General features: G+C 48.8%; 1 protein-coding gene across 20 annotated transcripts in view; it reads right to left on the reverse strand.

The window, feature by feature from the left end:
* Window positions 1–20,247, reverse strand: part of SVIL (supervillin) — a 294,440-nt gene that overhangs the window by 218,628 nt on the left and 55,565 nt on the right. For 10 of the 20 annotated variants that reach the window (XM_079915208.1, XM_079915219.1, XM_079915218.1 and 7 more), the window contains exon 1: window positions 16,700–17,117. The gene's annotated coding sequence lies outside the window, so the exon portion shown is untranslated. Of the gene's footprint in view, window positions 1–12,137; window positions 14,508–14,778; window positions 15,424–15,452; window positions 15,726–15,746; window positions 15,874–15,908; window positions 16,264–16,699; window positions 17,118–17,183; window positions 17,337–18,505; window positions 18,646–20,247 lie in introns of those variants that run through there. The other 10 variants (XM_079915216.1, XM_079915221.1, XM_079915222.1 and 7 more) reach the window with 7 other exon arrangements.

Here is a 20,247-nt window from a genome sequence, read left to right on the forward strand (position 1 = left end):
AGATACAAAAGAATTGCTTGTCCCCAACTAATTTAGCTATGGTCCAAAAAGAAGCTCCAGAATATTTATAGTGATACAAAAATATCCAGAACCCAAGGAGATAAAAATAACAATAACAATGTCTGGCATCCAATAAAAAAAAAAAAATGCTAGGCACGCAAAGAAGCAAGAAAATCCAACCCATGCGGGGAAATATCAAACAACTGAAAGTGACCCAGAATTAAGACAGATATTGGGATTATCAGGCGAGGACACAGATTCAAGATTTTAAATAGTGACATGAATTTATAAAACACAATTAAAACACATGAAATTTATAGAGATGAAATCTACAACATGTGAGATGAAAAATACACTGGATAAGACTAATGGTAGAATAGACATTGCAGAAGAAAAGATTAGTGAACTTGAAGACAGCAACAGAAACATCTGAAATGAGAAAAGAAAAAGAGTTTAAAAAAAATTAACAGAGCATGAAGGAGCTGTAGAGATAGCTCAGGCATTCTGATATACGTGAAATTCGAGCCCTCGTGGCAGAGGAGGGGTGGAAAAAATATTTGAAGAAATAATGACTGAAAATATTCCAAATCTAAGAAAAATATAAGCCCCAAAAAACAAGGAGCTCAACTAACCCCAAGTATAAGATATAAATACCAAGGCACATCATAAATTGCTCAAAACCAGTGATAAAAAAAAAAATCTTAAAAGCAATCAGGTGAAAAAGAACACATCATAGAGGAAGAAAGATAACGATGATAGCAGATTTTATGTCAAAAACAATGTAAGTGACAAGACAGTGAAGCAACATCTTTAAAGAACTGAAAGGAAAAAACTGTCAATCTAGAATTCTACACCCTGCAAAAATATATTCCAAAAATGAAGGCAAATAAGGACATTATCAGATATATAAAAGTAGAAAGAACTCATTAGCAGCAGTCCTGCATAACAAAAAATGTTAAAGGAAGGCCTTTTAAGCAGAAGGAAAATAATACCAGGTAGAAATATGGATATACACAAGGAATGAAGAACACTAGAAATGGCAATTACCTAAGTAAATATATGACTTTTTTTCTTATTATTTAAATCTTTTTAAAAGAGAAGTGACTTCTAAAACAAAAATAATAATTTATGTGGAGTTAATTACACATATAAAAGTAAAGTGTATGACAACAAAAATACAAGGGCCAAGATGGAAGTACACTATTGAAAGGTTCTTATAATATAGGAAAAGTAGTATAACATCCCTTAAGGGTAGATGATTAACGATGTATACTGTACACCCTAAAGCAACTACTAAAATAACTAAGCAAAGAGATAGAGCTAATAATCCATCAGAGGAGTGAAAATGGAATCGTAAAAAATTCTCAAATAATCCAAAAGAAAGCAGAAAAACAGGAAAAGAGAATAAACGACAGGATAAATTAAAAAAAAAAAAGGCAAGATTACAGACTCCAAACTAATGATATCAGTAATTACATTAAATGTAAGTGGTCTAAAACACCAATTAAAAGACAGATATTGTCAAACTGGAAAAATAAAAGCAAGATCCAAACCCCATACTACCTACAAGAAATGCACTTTAATAAAAAGACACAAATAGGTTTGAAGGAAAAGGATGGACAAAGATATACCATGCTAACAGACAAAGGATATTTCAGAGCAAAGATTATCATCTGGTATAAAGAAAGTCACTTCATAATGAAAAATGTCCAGTTCGTCAATAGGACTTAACAATCCTAAACATCTATTCAACTTAACAAGCATGCTTCCAAACACATGAAGCAAACACTGATAGAACTTCAAGAAGAAAGGCCAATTCAAAAGAATAGTCACATATGTCAATACTGTTCTCTCAATATTTAATAGGACAAGTAGACAGAAAATCAGTAAATGTAGAAAAGATTTGAACAAGATCCTGAGGAGATCTGTATGCACATTAAGGTCTAAGAGGCACTGCTCTACCTAATCATAATGGATAGACAGTCCATATTCAGTCAACTTGTAGCAAATTTTTCTTTTGGCTTCTTACTGGTATCATCATAACTGGCACAGGCATACCTCATGGTATTGCATGTTGCTTTATTGCACTTGATAGATGCTGTGTTCTTTACAAACTGATATTGACGCAAGTGGCAACCTTACATCAATCAAGTCTATTGGTGCCACTTCTCCAACAGCATTTGCTTACTTCATGTCTCTGTGTCACATTTTGGTAATTCTTGCAATATTTCAAACTTTTTCATTATTATATTTGTTTGGTGATCAGTGATCTTTTTTTTTTTTTTTTTTTTTTGCGGTACACGGGCCTCTCACTGTCACGACCTCTCCCGCTGCGGAGCACAGGCTCCGGACGTGCACGCCCAGCGGCCACGGCCCACAGGCCCACCGCTCCGCGGCACGTGGGATCCTCCCGGACCGGGGCACGAACCCGCGTCCCCCGCATCGGCAGGCGGACTCCCAACCACTGCACCACCAGGGAAGCCTGATCAGTGATCTTTTGATGTTACTACTACAACTTGCTGAAGGCTCAGATGATGGTTAGCATTTTTTAGCAAGAAAGTGTTTTTTAATTAAACCATGTACATTGTTTTTTTAGACATAATGCTATTGCACACCTAACAGACTACAGTATATTGTAAACAAAACTTTTATATGCACTGGGAAAACAAAGAGTTCATGTTACTCGCTTTATTGTGGTACTTGCTTTACGGCACAGGTCTGGAACCAAACCTGCAATATCTCCGAGGAATGCCTGTATACTTCTGTCTGGCTTCCAGGCTAACCAGGAGTTAGAGGAGAAGGTAACTTTAGGAAAGCTAATCTTAAAGAATAAATCACAGAACTTAGAGAGTAGAGTTGAAAGAATCTGGATTTACTCACCTTATAGACCTAGAAATAACACCAGCTCCACCACTTAGATTTAAGTTTCCTGAGACTTAAGGCACTCATCTGTGGGGCTATGTTAAGAGCTACCATGAAGTAACGTATAGACAATGCCCAGCACACAGCCTACCCCAGAATGCATGACCAGTAAACATTAATTCCTTTCCCACCAGCATGGACTACTCAGTAAACACTCCTGGTACAGAGACTAGCTTTCCAGCTCATCTGCTTGAATAATCTCAGTAAGGATGGGGAAGGTCAAGATCTTCAACAGCAAAGCATGCCAGTATCTCTATCCTGATCACTGGATATCCTGACACACTGCTGAACTCAGCCAATACTTTTCCTTCTAACCCTCAATGAAGAGGTTTACTTTATTTACAGTGGTCACTGACATTCTTCTAACTGCTGTTGCCTTCCAACTCATAATGGATTAAGAGTGAAAGGAAGAAACTGAAGAGCTTTATAACAAAGTTTTAAATTGTGGGAAATGTAATTAAAAATATTGCTATTTTAAGTATCTTTAAAAATCCCATTGGAAAATATCACTTGTTATTGACCTAATCAAATCGAGAGTGAAAAAACAGGGCTAAGAGACGACATGGAATCCAGGCCAGACCCTAGTACCTGCTTCCTTTATGATCTGAGTAAAACAGTTTTCTTTGTGACCCTTAATTTCCTCATCTAGAAAAGAAAGATAGACAAGCCCAGTTCATCATATAGAGTGCAAAAGGAATTTAAATGAGATGCATGCGAAACTATTTTAAAAAATACTTAAGTTCAAGGTATTATTATTTTCAATGATCATGGTCATTGCTTGTTCCTATTAATATGGAAAATCAAGAGGTAACTGGGGGGTAAAACCTGTCAAGTATCAAGCCACTATTCTTCTTTTTAGATTTATGCACTCAATATTGTGTCAGCAAGCATAAGTTTTTATAAAGCTCAAAAATTTCCCAAATTTCTCTGCAAGTAACAGGAAGTGCAGTAACAAGAAAAAAAAGTTTGAGTAATTTTTGTAAGACTATATTACATAAAGCCCAAGAAATCAAGAAATTTTAGCTTAACACAGACCCAAACTTTCACCCAGACCCCTGTTAGAAAGTTAAGAAACACTGGCAACATCATATCTCAATAAAGCTATAGAAAGAAAGAAAGGGAAGAAAGAAGGGGGGGAGGGAGGGAGGGAGGAAGGAAGAAGGAAAGAGAGAAAGAAAAAAGAAGAAAGAAAGAAAGAAAACAGTGGCAATGGCAGTTGGAGAATGCACACATTAAAACACAGCAAAACAAAAACAAAAAACAGTGCTTTCATGTTGGACACAGATCTGGGACAATCAACGTCTTCAGCAAAAAGCAGACAAATACTTGAATCCTATTCTCTAAACCCAATGTGGACTCAAGAGCACTAAAAACTCCAATCCTACTTTGATAGCTTTATTCTTAAAATTTTACATTAGCATTGTGCTGCCTTTCTGGAATCTCCCATTACTCATGTGCCATTCAGTACAGCGTCACTGCCATTTATGTACTGGCTTAGCCCACTGGAAGCTCAATGCACCTTGGAGTCAGAAGACCTAGGTTTAAATTAAATCTCTATCCTGTCACCCGTTAGATAAGTGATTCTGACCGCAATTGGTGGTTATGACTAATGACATTAGCAATGTGAAAGTGCTCCTATATGTAGACGCTTAAATAAGCATCTCCTAAATTCAAACATGACTATTCATGCGAGTCATGCTCGTAGCACTTTAACTGAAACGTCCGGTATTCACTACCAAGACGGCATTCCTCTTGGAAAGAGTTGTTTGCCCTACCAGACTATGAATGATACTTTAGGGAATAATAATAATAGTAATAATAAGAGGAACCCATCTTGAGAAAAATTATCTGAAGAGTCTTTTCATCTTTTAAATTGTCTCCACTCTCCTATCTATACAGAAACTAAGAAAAAATATTAAATCCACAGGCATCCTCATTATTTTTTTTTTTATTTTCTTTTTTGCGGTACGCGGGCCTCTCACTGTTGCGGCCTCTCCCGTTGCGGAGCACAGGCTCCGGACGCGCAGGCTCAGCGGCCATGGCTCACGGGCCCAGCCGCTCCGCGGCATGTGGGATCTTCGCAGACCGGGGCACGAACCCACGTTCCCTGCATCGGCAGGCGGACTCTCTACCACTGCGCCACCAGGGAAGCCCGGCATCCTCATTATTTACCTACACTGAGTGAGGATAACTAATTCGGTAAGCCTAAACACAATGGGGGCAACTCCTTCAGAGCTCATTAACTCTCCCCAGCTCTTCCTAGATTCCAAAACAATGGGGAAAGCATTTGGGAAATGGGACACCAAGATGAAACAGAAAAGCCATTCTGGGGTAACTATTAGCAATGCGTGTGGATCCGGCAACCAAGAGAAAAAGGTTTGGGTGATGATTCTGCAAACATAGCACTTATCTTCATGAAGGAGACTTTTAGCTGAAATGGGAAGTAAGGGAGTAGAAAATGTGTACAGTCGGCCCTCTACATCTGAGTCCCGCATGTGCGGATTCAACCAATCGCGGATCTGCACATGCGGGAATCCCGAGAATACCAAGGACAGACTGTGTTGCAAACTATGCTTATGGGGCAAAAAACATATAAGTGGGTTTATAAATGTTAGTGGCTCTACCATCAGATAAAGGATACTACTACTTGAACCTAGAACCAGTGTCTGTGCTCAAAATGAAAGTGGGAAGTTTTCCACAATAAATTTGCAGTTTCGTCTAAGGTTTGTTTGCGGTACGCAGGCCTCTCACCGTTGTGGCCTCTCCCGTTGCAGAGCACAGGCTCCGGGCGCGCAGGCTCAGCGGCCATGGCTCACGGGCCCAGCCGCTCCGTGACATGTGGGATCTTCCCGGACCGGGGCACGAACCCGTGTCCCCTGCATCGGCAGGTGGACTCTCAACCACTGCGCCACCAGGGAAGCCCTAAGGTTTTTTTTGTTTGTTTCCCAAGAAGCCTAGACATTAGCGATGGAACTAATTTGTTCATGGAAAAAAATAAAGTGGTTTCACTGCCTGATGTTCCCTTCCAACACCGGGAGAACCAAGTATAGAAAAAAAATGCCACATGATGAAAGCTTTTAGTTTTCTTAAGAAGTGATGAAGTTTTAAAAAAAAAAAAAAAAACACAGATGTTGGGTTTACATAAATAATCAACTGAAACATTTTTCTACTATATAATTTTCTTGTCGAGCATATAATATGCTTTTCTTTTTCCTGGAAATTCAATGTCAGAACTGTATGACGATGACTGTTTTCCAACAGATAACTGGATAATTCTGGGGTCAGAATAAGAATATAAACATATATATATACACACACACACACACACACACACACATATATCTACATATCACATATATCTTACTTAAAAGTCTTATGTCAGATTCATTTTTAGGTATGGGAAGGAAACAGTTTAACATTGCTTGAAATAAGTTCCTTATACTTGAGGTCACGGTCTATCAGTTTTTCTAGGAATGTAGGTTCTTAGCCTTATTCTTAGAGCTTTTGGACTTAAAATCCAACAGATTAAAAATCGCAGCTCTTCAAAAAAGAAAGCATGTTTACCTCCGAATTTTCAAGCATGGCATTTTCCCCTCATGGCACAGAGTTCGGGAACAGAGGACTGTCTTTCCACTTACAGTCGTATTAAGAGCCACATCTGAAACCAGACATACAGACACAACCCTGAAGCAGACCATCCTTGTCCAAGTTTCTTCTTGAGCCCCAGAGTGATCCATCCTGAAAGGCCACCCTGGGTCCCCACAAGCTGGTCCAGTTTCCCTTTCAAGCCTCTTTTTCTCCAAGAATCATAGGTTTCACCAACCTGCCCGGCCACAGTATCCTTAAAATCACAACTGGGATTTATCAGAAATACAGACGCTTGATCCTTGAAAGCCACTGAAGATAAGAGCAGTGTCGTCTACACCACGCTGGGTGTGAAGATGAGACTTGAGGGCTCACACACAGATATGCTTCTGATGGTGGGAAGTCCCTCTTCCCTTCAACAGGCCTGAAATAGAAGCACTTTCCTCCCCCAGACACGGTTGAGAACAGCAAGGCGGACACCAGAGGCTGCTGGCTGCGACACACAGCACCACAAAAAGAGGCAGAGCGCTGTGGAGTACAGTCCCTCCCGGGCGACAATGAGCCTGGCAGCCAGTTTCTGCAAAGCTTGGCAGAGGGAAAAGGAAGGCTCTTTAGAAATACAGTTGGCGAAACACTGAGTATAAAGGACACTCTGAGAAAATGCATAATTGCAGACTCAGAGTCACTGTCTCGACCAGTACATCCTTTACGGGACAGCGGAGGAAGTCTAGACCCCCACTGGACATCCTGTAACCGCATGGCTCTCCAGGCTTTCTTCTTCCTTCGTTACATGCAGCGGTGCAGATGGACACAGAAGGAAAAGTAAACCTACAAGACGTTGACCTGGTGTCTCCTTGACTGCATAAAGTTTATGACTTGGGATCTGAATTCAAACCCAGACCTGACTACTTACTGTCTTCTCTCATTTGAAGTACTTCCTCTATCAAGGCTTCAGCTCAGAGAGGGTGCTGATTAAAAGACGCCCAGCACGTCCAGCCCGAGGCATAGAGCCCGAGGCACAGTCCCAGCCTCAATGCTGCATCGCCACGCCCACCACTGCATCCTGCGTGCCCGTCACACCTGGAATGTACTTCCGTCTCACCTACAACACGTTCCCGTGGTGGCAAAGCCATCTCCGACTGTAAGCCCCATGAGGGCAGGATTCGCTCTGTATTCTCAATGCCAAGCCCGCACACACGTGCACACACACGTGCTTAACAGACGTTTGCTGACCAAACCAATGAATGAATCAACAGTCTGACTGATCACTTTCATATCTTGTTTTCTATATAATCCCAATTTAAAAAACCTTTCCCCAGGTGTTGTTACAGACAGATTACTAGATTGCGTGAACTGAACCCGATGCCCACATCAAGATTCTGCTGGACGCCGATTACAGAACATTTGTTGAAACAAAGATCCCTTGGTCTGGGTGAGTCTATAGGAACATAAGCTCCTATTCCGATGCTCTAAGCAGACTCCCCTATCTACCAGGGCAGAAAAATGGGCTCCCTTTTAATTGGGAAGGTCTAGAAGCAAACTCCATGTTGGCACAGGCAAGCATCCTTTCCCTTTGTTTTACAGAATTAAAAAAAAAAAAAAAAAAAAAAGGAGAGCAAGGTGCAAGGGCTCCAGGGCTCATGGGGAACACCACCTAGCAGGGGCTACACCCCAGACACTCTCCCTGCAGCCCTGGCTCAAGGCATCCTTCCCCACTGCTTCCCAACAGCCAACCCGTTCCATCGTGACCCTGAGGATACCCCTCCATGTTCGTAGCTTTGGAGAGAAAAATAAAGAGTCCCAAATCAGGGTGAATCCGTGAAGGATCTCCCCAGACCTCCTCTCCAGCATATTTTCATGGACGAGGGATCACCGCTAGGAAATACCCCCCATGAGCCTCTGGAACGGCACAGACTTGAGATGACCAATCATTCAGAACTTACACACAAGCCAGACCGGCCACACAGTACAAACTCAACTTCCTTTCAAGATCTTTCAGAAATGTAATTTGAAGGGGTGGGGGGAGGCGGGGGAGAGCACGTGCTAATTCTGCTCTGTGTGTGTACAATTTCCATTTGCAAGGAAGAGGTTATCCAAAAACAAGCTCATGTTTCAGTGACCTTCACGGCACTGCCACGTGAAAGGAGAGCCAAAATAAATCCCAAAGCCATCACCCCAAAGTTCAACCCTTTGAAATGCCCTGACTTGACCAGTTTCAAGACTGGTGTTTCCAAGTTTCAATGCCAAGAACCCCCTTTTTTTTTTTTTTTTTACAAATATCTAAATAAAAACTGTGATAGCGTATATGATGTATGTCACGATTATACCCAATGCAGGCGACAGCCAAGCAGGACTGGCCTGGGACAAAGACAGAAGGGCCTGCAAAATGTGGGTCTGAAAAAATACAGGAGAAAGAATCTACTTCTCAGGCAGCACAGTCAAAGAAGGGGAGGAAGGACTGTCTATTTGAAAGGGACTAAGAAAGTAAATCTTAACAGTGCTCAGCACAAGGAAAAAAATGTGTCACTATGTGTGGTGACAGACGTTACCTAGGCTTACTGTGATCATTTCGTGATACACACAAGTACTGAATCGTTAGGTTGTAGGACTGAAGCTAGTATGTCAACTACATCTCAGTAAAAAGAATTAAAAGGGTTAAAAGGGGTGGGGTCGGGGAGGGGAGGCAGGACAGGAACAAAGCCACGTACACACTGGAGGCCTGGGGAAGCGCACACACAAAGGGGCAGCAGGGAGCCCAGAGGAGGGGCTGCGACAGGGCAGCAGAATCAGTGGGAGGAAAAGCCGACAGGAGTCAGCAGCAAGGACAGCAAGGGGGAAAGTCACCCCGTGTCAAAGGGCAGGCTGGCTAGTGGGGGGAAGCAATTAAACACCAATGACAGATGGAGATAAGGGCATCCCAGGCAAGGCCGGCGTCCCGAAGACACCTGACACCGAGACTGCGCGGCAACAGACTGGCAGCAGAGGAGGGGCAGGCGTCAAAGAGGAAACACAGGGTCCCAGGAGGAGCGGAATGCTGCCTAAGTTTGGGGGTGCTGTTGGAGGCATATGGGGAGCAAAACCGTGGCTGCACGGGGCACCCGGGGGAGGCCTGGGCCCGGGAGGGGCCTCACGGCTGCAGCCCCAAAGCGCATGGGCTTCGTCCTCCTGCAGGGAAGGGGCTGCCGCTTCCAGCCTCTAAGCAGCAGGATACTGAAGGCGTTACCTGGTCCCCACGACCACGAGAGCCGGCGCACTTCCCAGCGCCCCCCTGTGAAAAGGAGGACGCGGTACCCTGACCATCCGTGAACACCTGACATCCATCAAGAACTGTGTAGCGTCCAGAGCATCAAACGGGGAGAAGTACTTCGATGCAGTTAACGTGAAGTCTCCTTCTGAAAGGAGCTGAGCCGGCTGGAGAAGGACAGCAGGTCCAGTTACCATGCTGGGCCTCTGCGTGTCTGCAGGTGTGTGTGCACAGGTGTGCACGTGTGTGATGGGAAGGAGGGATGAACGTGTCAGAAAGCTGGATGGACCTAGAGCTCATCCATCAGACTGAGTGACGTAAGTCAGACACAGACAAATATCATATGATATCACTTAAGTGTGGAATCGAAAAACATGGTATCAATGTACTTATTTACAGAACAGAAACAGACTCACAGATATAGAAGACAAACTTATGGTTCCCAAAGGGGAAGGGGAGGAGGGATAAGTTAGGAATCTGGGGTGAACAGATATACACTGCTATAGATAAAACAGGTAAACAGCAAGGTCCTACTGTAGAGCACAGGGAACTCTACTCAACACCTTGTAATAACCTATAATGGAAAATAAGCTGAAAAACAATAGGTTTATATCTATCTATATCTGTATCTATAGAGATATATATAAAACTAAACCACTCTGCTGCACTCCTGAAACTAACACAACACTGTAAATCGACTACAATTCAATTTAAAAAATAAAGGGGGAAAAAAAAGAAAGCTGGCAGCTGTGCTCGAAAGCCAAGACTCGAAAACAGAACGTGATGAATAAACGATTATAACGTGCAGAGAAGTGTAATAAGGAAGAGAGTCATCCCAGGGAAAGAACCCAGCGAGGACCGGTGCAGTCGGCGCAAGTACAGCGAAGTCTCCAGAAGGACCTCGAGGACTCATCCTCTAGTTTTGAGCAGGCTGACCCTTCCAAGACTTGGCCAGTGAGGGCGCTGAGTTCTGAGGCAGGACCTTGTGATTCCAGTCCTATAGCCCAGGCAGGGTTCTCAACGGCAGGCAGAGCCTGTTTCCCCTGCTGTACAATACACCCCACCCACTCCCGCCCCCGGTCATCAGCCCTGAGAACCAAACAGAGTTCCCCAGAGTCTCAAAAGAAAACGGCAGCTAAACCAACCGAAGGCCAAAACGTGGTCAAAAACCTAAGATTCCTAAGCAAGAGGGATGGAGTAAAAGATATGCGAATGCGTCCATGGCGCCCAGAAGGGGATTAAAGGGCTTAGAATGGTGGGTCTAACTCAGCAACTCTGGGTCGCTGGGTGAGCTGAAGCCACAGCCGTTTCCAGCACAAGAGCCCCTAAGAGTGAGACGAGCATCGGCGTCTGAGGCTTTTGCCCGTGTCCGAGTGATCGGGGTTTACTTTAGAACCTCTTCTAGAACAAAGGAACTGAAGCTGACTCAGTCCCTGTAAGGGGCTAGATTTACGCTTGTGGCTGCTAGAGGCCATTCACTCACAGGAACTAGGAGGCAAGACGCTTTCGAGGGCTGGGCAGGAGTTGGGGCCAGGGGGGCGCAGGTAGAGACAGGTGTGTCTACACGCACAGGCAAGGCCTTCTCTCGTTAGTACACGTACTCAACATCTGATCAACCCTATAATGCTGCTTCTGTCTTCCTGTACCCAGACACTCCTCCTCGGCTTTATTTGAGCAGACGTGGTGACAACACCGATGCGATTACACAAAGAGCTGCCTGAAGAGGCACTTTCACACAAAAAAGACGCTGCCTCTATTACAGCCCAACAGCAGTACTTGTTTGCGTCTGCTGTTTCTGAGCTCTGAGTCCTCCAGGGCTGGGCCCAAGCCCTTGTTCACCTTCAGGCCCGCTGCCATGTGGACGCTCAACCTAAGATTTGCTGAAGTAAACCACCCAGCCAAATCATCTCCGATAAGTAACAGTAACAACTTCTTGGAAACGCCAGTTTCCTCACGGATAAGGTAAGGGGCGTGGGCAAAGCACCTCCTGGCTCTAACAAATGCAAAATACCCTAATCTTCTGAAAACAAAAGAGCACTGTCTGGACACACGTCGTAACTTTTACACATTTCAGGCAACAGAAAAATGTATGTGATTAACCTTGATGGATACGGCAATTAAAAACACACACATTTAGTTTCAATATGAGACCCGTTCCTTTGTTAGTCAATGAAATAGAAAAGCGACCTAGGTTTTAAGTAGGGAAAAACTATATACACATTGGTCATCCTGAAAAAACTGTATTCGGAACAAAATGTTAATTCTGACATTTCCTTTTAAACCTTCTCCCCTGAGAGGCTCTATGGGGAATAACATTGACGTAACAGAAACAAACAAGACTCTTTACAGTGGCTACAGTTTAACAACGGCATCTGCGGACGGTTACCTTCCTCGGGGACTCTGCTCAAAAGCAGAGAACGGAGGCACAGTTGTCCCAGCAGCTGGCAAGTTCTCCCCCATATGCGGAGAAGTTGTGGAACAGCTGGGGAATGCAAGATGCTTTTGAACACGCTGCTATGTGATCCAAAATAACGCTGTCTGTTCATCTTCCCGACAATGGTAGCGACAGCCCAGCGCAGGTCTGGCGCATGCCCTACAGCTGCTTCTTTCTTCCGCCCTGGAAACTCAACAAGTAGCTACAAATGAAGCGAGATGCACAAAAGGGGAGAAACCCTGCCGCTAACCCTTTATGTGCCGTCCCCTGCTTACACGGCAGATCGCTTTGCCATGTGGGAGGACGCTGCATTTCGAACCCAAATGGAAAATCTACGTTTAGCTTTCAAGGGCAAGGCCTCCCTGGACTCCATGCCATGCCCATCCTGGTGACAACGTTCACGATCGGGTGGCGTTTAACAACATTATAAGGTCTCCAGTGCTGTCGCCCTGGGTGATTATTTAAAAGATAAATGCAAAATCGAGAACTAGGAAATAGCAACGTCCAGGGGTCTTTCATCAACAACTTGACATAGTATATTTTAAAACAACTGTTTCTCCACTTGTTGCTAAACTGAAAAGCTTCCGAGATCTTTTAACATATGAAATAGCTATCCTGCTTGTTAGCTGCTTCTGCAGCTTAACTGGACATAACCAGACCTCTCTATGTCACCTTCCAAATGTTAGTTTGGCAATTTTCAGATCATACATAGGTCACCATATTTGAGCAAACAGTTCTGAAATGTTATCTCAAACTCTCCTCCCTCCTCTGTCCATTTCGTGGCCCATCTTTAAACAGACTCCAGGCAATCTTCTGTTTTCCAAGTAATGGTCCCACTTGCCAAGTCGGGCCAGCACAATTTTCACAGACGCAGATATTCTCTTTAGTGTTGTCAATGGCTAGTGAACGAACAAAGAGAAGACCTGCTTCCTTTTCTCCAGCTTGTTTGGTTTTGAGCTTGCTTTTTTAAGTCTTGTCATCCTGGCTATTAGGATACTGGCTTCAAATTTAAAGGAAAGAGAAATAGCTGGAGGGCTGGCCGCAAAATTACACAGTGGTAACACTAGGAGGAAAGCCCGATGGTTCCGGAGCCCCTTGTAAATTCCCTGGGCAACGAGACAAAGTTTTCCATCACTACCACCCCGCCTCCCACCACACACGGACACACAGCACTCGCTGACAAGAAGAAGAATCGCTAAGCGCCTCACACCTTGCTGTATGAACCAAGAAGATGAAGTTCAACTATCAACTATTTTGCCTCTCTAGATGAGGGAAGGGAAGAAAGAAAGAGTCTGTTCTTGGACATCATCATTATTAGTTAACACTCGTTGGGCGGCTACGACCTCCTAGGCTCTGCGCTACTAAGTACCTTGTATGAATGACCAAATTTAAGCCTTGCAGCTTGAAACCAGGTGGTGCTGTGACTATTCCTGCCCTAAAAGAGCAAAGTGAAGCTCAGAGAAGCTGAGCAACTTGCCCAACGCTACAGACCTATGAACGGTGGAGGCGGCATTCGAAGCCTGCCCTTAGTCATCATGCCTCACTGTCTCCACAACTGGCCCTGCACTAGGACATTCTGAGTCAGAACTGTCATTCCAGGGTTCCAAACAACATCTTTCTTTAAGGCAATACACTTTCAGTACATTCAAGACAACACCACCGCCCCATATTATAAACTTGAGCTCAATAATGCCTAAAGATGTGGAGATGATCTCAGATGTCTAAAAGGAATTTTAGAGTCATAACCCATCAGACAGTTAATGAAGGCTGGCTGCATTTCCAAGGCATTTGAAATACACATTCAGCGTGGTGGCAAAGTCACAGAGCTTAGACAGGGTAGGCACTGCGGCTCCTTTCTGCAGGGAAGGCCCACAGAGCTCCTAGCTACACAGACCTCCTGACCCCAGGCCCACCTGCCTAATGAGACACCACACAAAGCAAAGGACAGCTGTTTCTGACTCTCTCTGGGGCTGTCAGATAATTCTAAGCGGTTTACTTGTCTTCACTATACCTTAAGCTTTAAACTAAGAGTTGGGGGACTTCCCTGGTGGCCTAGTGGCTAGGATTCTGGGCTTTCACTGCCATGGCCCAGGTTCAATCCCTGGTTGGGGAACCGAGATGCCACAAGCTGGGCAGCACGGGCAAAATAAATAAATAACTAAAAAGAAATAAACTAAGAGTTGGTTTAGCTGAGGCCTTGAGCCACAGCAAAGTCAGCCACAGGTGGAAGGTCAATCTAACCCTAATAACGAACATGATCAACCCGAACCTGGGGTTACAGCCTGCTCCCTGACTCTTCAATCAGCAAAACCCGGAACAACTTTTCAGGAACGTCCTTTGGCATAAAACTGGGACGAGCAAACCTTACCCTTTGGGGCAGGAGAGACTCTTGGGCCCAGAAACCTCTTTAAGCCTGTCTCCCCACCTGTGAAATAGAAATCACCGCTCTGGAGGAGGCTGGGAGGTTTCAAAGCGAACGGTGAAGCGCTTTCCCAAGTGGACACAAGATTCTCTCAACAGAAGGCCTTTCCCTACTTCAGAAGGGAGTGGCGTCAGATAAGATAAGAAAACGTGAATTCTATCCACGGATTACCGAGGGATCAGGTTTCACACCAGACCAGAGCGCCCCCGGTTTCTCTCGGGCAGCACCTCCTCTGGGTCCAGCTCCCGCGAAATGTCTGTCGCGCAGGGGAGATGGTGCCCCTGCCATTCCAATGATAGACTCGTGCCTAAGTCTGGGGTTTGCATAACCTCGGGGGAGGGGGAGCGGGGAGGACAGGAGCTCTCTCCTTTCTCGCCGCGGTCCTCTCCTCTTCGGCGGAAATTCCAATGGCAACAAACTGTCAAGGCTGCACCGGAGCTGTACTGCCGAGGCCAGGAGCGCTTAACCCCGCACCTGACCCAGACTGCGGCCTGGACTGGAGTCGCCGGGCCGCTAACTCACAGGAATGCAACCACCGCCTTCTGGAGGTCCCCTCTGGGCGCCCGGGGCCGCCGCTGTCACCCCAGGACTAAGCCCCTCCCTTCCGGGAGCCCGCGGGGAGGGGCGTGGCCCGGCGGTCCGGCTGGGCGCGCGGCACTGGGACCGTGCGCCCGCGGGGGCCCTGGGGCCCGGGCGGTGGGGAGGGCAGGCCGGCAGTGTCGCGGTTCTACGCACACGCGTGTCGCTCCCCGGGCCGCCCCTCCCCCGCCCCTCCTGCCCGCCTAACCGGCCGCCCCGCTAACTTCCCGAAACTCCGCGGAGGGAAATCCTGAGACAGCCGGTACCTCCGGACGGCGCGCGCCGGGGACGGAAGTGGGTGGGAGCGGCGGCCGCGCCGCGCCTTTGTTGCTGCGCCGGGACCCCGCGGGCCCACGGGAGCGCCCCATCGCGGCGGCCCGGGGATCGGTCGCCCCTCCCAGCTCGCCGACCCCGGCAGGACCGCCCGGAGCCCGAGCCTAACTGACCCCTCCTCCGGCCCCCGGAGGAGGGCGCGCCGCGGCGCGTCCTAGTGTCTGCCAGCCGGAGCCCGGCGAGGCCGATGCCCGCCCTCGGCCACCGCGCCAAGGGACGCTCCTCACCTTCTTTCCGAGCTTTCCCCAGGCCTCCGGGGGCACAATCGCCGCTCCCCGCCCCACAGCAGCTGGGCAGCCCCGACTCTCGACAGCGCCACGGCCACTCCCTGACTCCCTGCACAGAGTGAGGACCGGGTCCCCCTCCCGGGAGGATTCACCGCTCCTCACCTGGAGCCTCGCTCGAGTCCCCTCCCCTCCGCCGATCCGCGCGACGACCAGGAGCGGGCGCCCTCTGCCGGGCCTCCCGGCCGGAGCTCCCCAGGCCGGAGTGGGTCGGGAACATGGAGCCCGGCCGAGCGCGGGGAACCCCGCGGCCACCCCTCGGGAGCAGGGGCCATTGCGCCGGGACCGTCCCGGGCCGCCAAGCCCGGGCTGGGCCCGACCTCGGGCCAAGAGGACCAGAGCTGTCCCTGAACCCCGGGGCCACTGCGCGCCCGGAGTCACCACCCCACTCGCGGGCCGGCCGGTCCAGCCCTGCCCCCGGGAGGCGTCCCCAGGAACCCGCCATCAATCGCGTGCGCACGGAAAGTCAGTTTAAAAGCCCCGGAAAGTCAGTTTCACTGTGTGAAAACAAAGTTTGGGTCCTCGTTCCCAGTAGCCCTCCTCCGCCCGAATTAAAGGGACGGAGGGGAGGGCGGAGGCCTGTCACAACCCCCGGGTCCTAGGACTTGGAAGACGCCTGGGGCGAGCTTCAGAGACAGTCGCAGCCCGGGTGGAGCCCAAGGTCGGCCGGCGCGTTGCCCCCCAGCCGGGGGGTGTGGCTGGCCCATGACTCGCTCTTTCGCCCGGGTAAACACACTTCCAGCAGGTGAGCCTACCCGCCCCCGCCTCTGCCCTGCGCCAGGTCCTGGGTGCAAGTGTGGAGGGGGACCAGGGGGAGCCGAGAGGACACCCAGGCGCGATGGGCCGCGTCCCCCGCCGAGCGCGTCCACGCGCGCGCCCCGCCTCCCCGCACTCACCTAGCCCGCGGGCTCGCCCACCTGCCGGCCGGCAGCCGGCGCACAGCTCCCCGCGGCGACGACGGTGGCGGAGGGCGCACGCTGGTCCCTGCGCGAGCTGGCTGTCGGCGAGGGAACCGGGAGAGTCTGTCCGGCGCCCCGGCGCCGCAGCTGCCCGAGCAGACAAGTTGCGAGGCGGCTCAGGGCCGAGCGGGCGCCTCCGTCCCCGAGTGCGGGCGCGCGAGTCCCGGCGCAGCGGGCGGGCGCCGGGTAGTAGTTGTAGGGCCCCCGGGTGTCGGCCCCCGGGCGTTCTGAGTGGCTCGGACCGCGAGCCAGGCTGGAGGGGCCGGCGCGACCCACCCCCTCGGCACGCGCACGCGCCGGCCCGGGGACGCGCACGCGCGCGCGCCCGGCGGCTCCGGGGCCCCGGGGCTCGCCGCGCTACCCGCGCTACCCGCGCTGCCCGCGCTCCAGTCCCTCGTGTTGCCCGAGGGGCGCCGCTGACCTTAGAGACCCCGAGCAGGCGCCCTGAGTGTCCAGCAGATGCAGGGATAAAAGCGTCCGACGTGTGCGAAGGTTGTAGCCGCAGTTGTCAGAGAGACCGTCAGGGAGACCGTCCTGGTTGTCAGGGGGACCGTCCTGGCCCCGCGGCTCACAACTGTGAAAAAGTCACGTCACCCTCCGACCTGGCCGTCTTGACGGGGGACCAACCCCTCTCTCCGTGGTTCTCACACTTCACCCTTCGGCGGATCAGAATCGCCCGCCCACCTGAGCCTAGTCACGACACAGAGCGCTAGCTCCTCCCCACTTTCTCATTCTTTACATCTGCCAGGTGAGGCCCGGCAGCTGTGCAGACTAAACAGCTGAGGTGCGTGAAGTGCTTGGTAATCTGCAAAGCAGTGGCTAAATCTAAACTTGCGAAATCCACCCGTGCTACTTGTCTGTTTCACTAGCAGGTGTTCCCATTTAATCTCCCTCCAATCCCTGCTTCTTTTCCTCTGAGTGTTAAGACTTACTTTCCTGCTAGGAGGCAGCAAGCTTAGGCATGGCAGCCCCTATGGGAGGAGAGAAAGGCGAGCGCGTCAGCTTCCTAGGGCCGCCATCACAAACTACCAGACGCTGCGGCCTAGACCACAGAAGCTCCTTTTCTCACGGATCTGGAGGCTGGAAGTCCAAGATGGAGGCGTCTGTCAGGAGGGTTGGTTTCTTCCAAGGCCTCTCTCTCCTTGCCTCGTGGGTGGCTGCCTTCTCTGTCTTGGCCTGGACTCTCCTATGTGTCTGTGTCTAATGTTCTCTTTTAAAGACACCAGTCACACTGGATGACAGCCTACCCATAAGCCCTCATTTTAACTCAGTTACCTCTTTACAGACCCTCTCTCCAAATACAGGCACATTCGGAGGTACTAGGAGTTAGTGCTTCAACAGATGAACTTGGGGGGTCGGGGGGGGGGGTGCGGCAGGGCCTGGGGACGCAGCTCAACCCATAACAAACAGGGAGCGCCACTGCCCCGAAGGTCCTGGCACAGAATTTGAGCGTCAGCCTTCCCTCCTCCCTACTTATCCCTGTACCCTCCCCGTAGGCTGGCCTGTGTGTGGACTGACGCACACTGAAAGGCTGAGATTCAAAGCTGGAAGGACTGAAAATCCAGTAACAAAACGGCCCTCTTAGCTCAGGACATACGATCAGGACAATACGATCAGGACAACACTGCAGTGTGTGAAATGGATATTGGAGAATGTATCAGCAATTTGGAACCCTGACCCAGCAGATATTTCAGAACCAGCCCATTACAGTTTGTTAATGCCTAAGTACAGAGTCACCCTTACCTTCGTCCTGCCTTTGTTGGAGCCATGCCATCTCCAGAAGCCTCCTGAACGAGGGACTGTTGAATAAACGCAGTAAAGACGCTTCCCTCCTCCTAGCTCCCTGAGAGAACTCTGGCAGCATCGAAGCTAGGAAAGGCAGGTGGAAGCAAAGACAAGGGCGATTTGCACGGATCCCAGGCTCACCAGACCCAGCTGATCCTCAGCAAGTCAGCAATAACCCTGAATTGGGGGCCTTCCCAGAGCCTCATTCCCAATCCTCTGCTGGTCCCAGCTTTGCTGTGTGGCTTCATCTAACACCAGGCTAGACCGCTCCCCAATCTCCAAATCCAAGTGGCTATTGGATCGGCTTGGGCACTCCAAAGTCGGTGTGTCCATCATTGAACCCTTTCCCCAGACTTTGTCTCCCCGCCTGCACCCTCGATCTGAGCGGATGGCCCAGACGCACATCCGAGACAGGACCTGCTTCAAGCTACCCGCTACGGTGTCCTTGATGCCTCACAGAGGCCTCCCCGCTTACCCATTCCCACCGCCGTTGCCCCAGCCAAGGCCCTTCGTACAGTTTCTCCTCTGGTTTTCGACACCGGCCCCCCAGATAGACCCGCTGCCCCAGCCTGCCTCTGGCCAGCATCACCCACGCTGCTCCTTTAGGGATCTTTCAAAGCCAGAAACCTCGTTATCCTGTGCCCTTCTTAAAACCTCTCAGTGGATTTCCTTTATGTTTCGGGAGAAAATTCAAGCGCCTTTGCTCCCCTCCTCTGGAGGCTCATCTCTGACCATTTCCCACCTGTGTCCTTCGCTGGCGCGACAGAGACCACTCACAATGCCTGCAGACTCGAGAGGGCTCCTGACCTCAGAGCACAAACCCCTAGGACTCTCTTGGTCTAAGGAGACGGTGTCACTCCTCTTCCAGCGTCCTCCAGAGAGCCACCAGGTCTAGGAAGCCCACCCACTCCTTCCTGAATTGGGGGGGGGGTCCCCACAGCACCCCAGGTGCATCTCGGTTGTAGCAGAACATTGGCCATGATTCCTGGATCACCCTTCTGCAACCAAGAGGTCCTGGACAACAGGATCCTTATCCATTTTTGTAAACCGAAGTCTAGGCTGCACTGAATGCTCAAAAAAAAAAAAAAAAAGTTTGCTTTAAGGAATGAATTAATTCTTAGAAATTCAGAGGATTTAGTCAAATGTGGCATCTGTTAGCAAGTCCCTTATTTGGAGCAAGCTTCACTTTTTCTGACAATACTTGTGAACACTCTCCCTTAAGTCACTTCCTGTTTGAATTATAGGTTCATCCTTTAGAATCGCTAATTAACTTCTATGCTTCCTAAATACCCAGGGTGCCTCTGGGGTTTTCAAGCTGCTGGTCACGGAATCAGTTTTATGGGTAGAGATGAGCATTTTTTTTTAATGAAACAGAATTAGAATTAAACACATGCATCCTGCCTAGTAAGAGTTAGTGTTGTTTTCATAAAACTTTTGTTAACTATAATTCTGAATGGGGTGTGTGTGTGTGTGTGTGTGTGTGTGTGTGTGTGTACAAGGTTGCTGTGTCGTCCAATTTATCCCTTCCTGTGGGTAACGGTTAAAAGCTGGGGCAACGCTATCTTACAGAGGGCTGGAGTTGTGCTCTCACCAGATGACATATTTTTAGAGACACTGGAAAAGGGGGTCATTAAGCAGAGAACATTTTCTGGAAAGAAATTCTGAGCCAGACTTTTAATCAAGGAATTGGCCAAGTGGAG

This window comes from Stenella coeruleoalba (genome assembly GCF_951394435.1).
Source record: "Stenella coeruleoalba genome assembly, chromosome: 2".
In the NCBI taxonomy this organism is placed as follows: domain Eukaryota; kingdom Metazoa; phylum Chordata; class Mammalia; order Artiodactyla; family Delphinidae; genus Stenella; species Stenella coeruleoalba.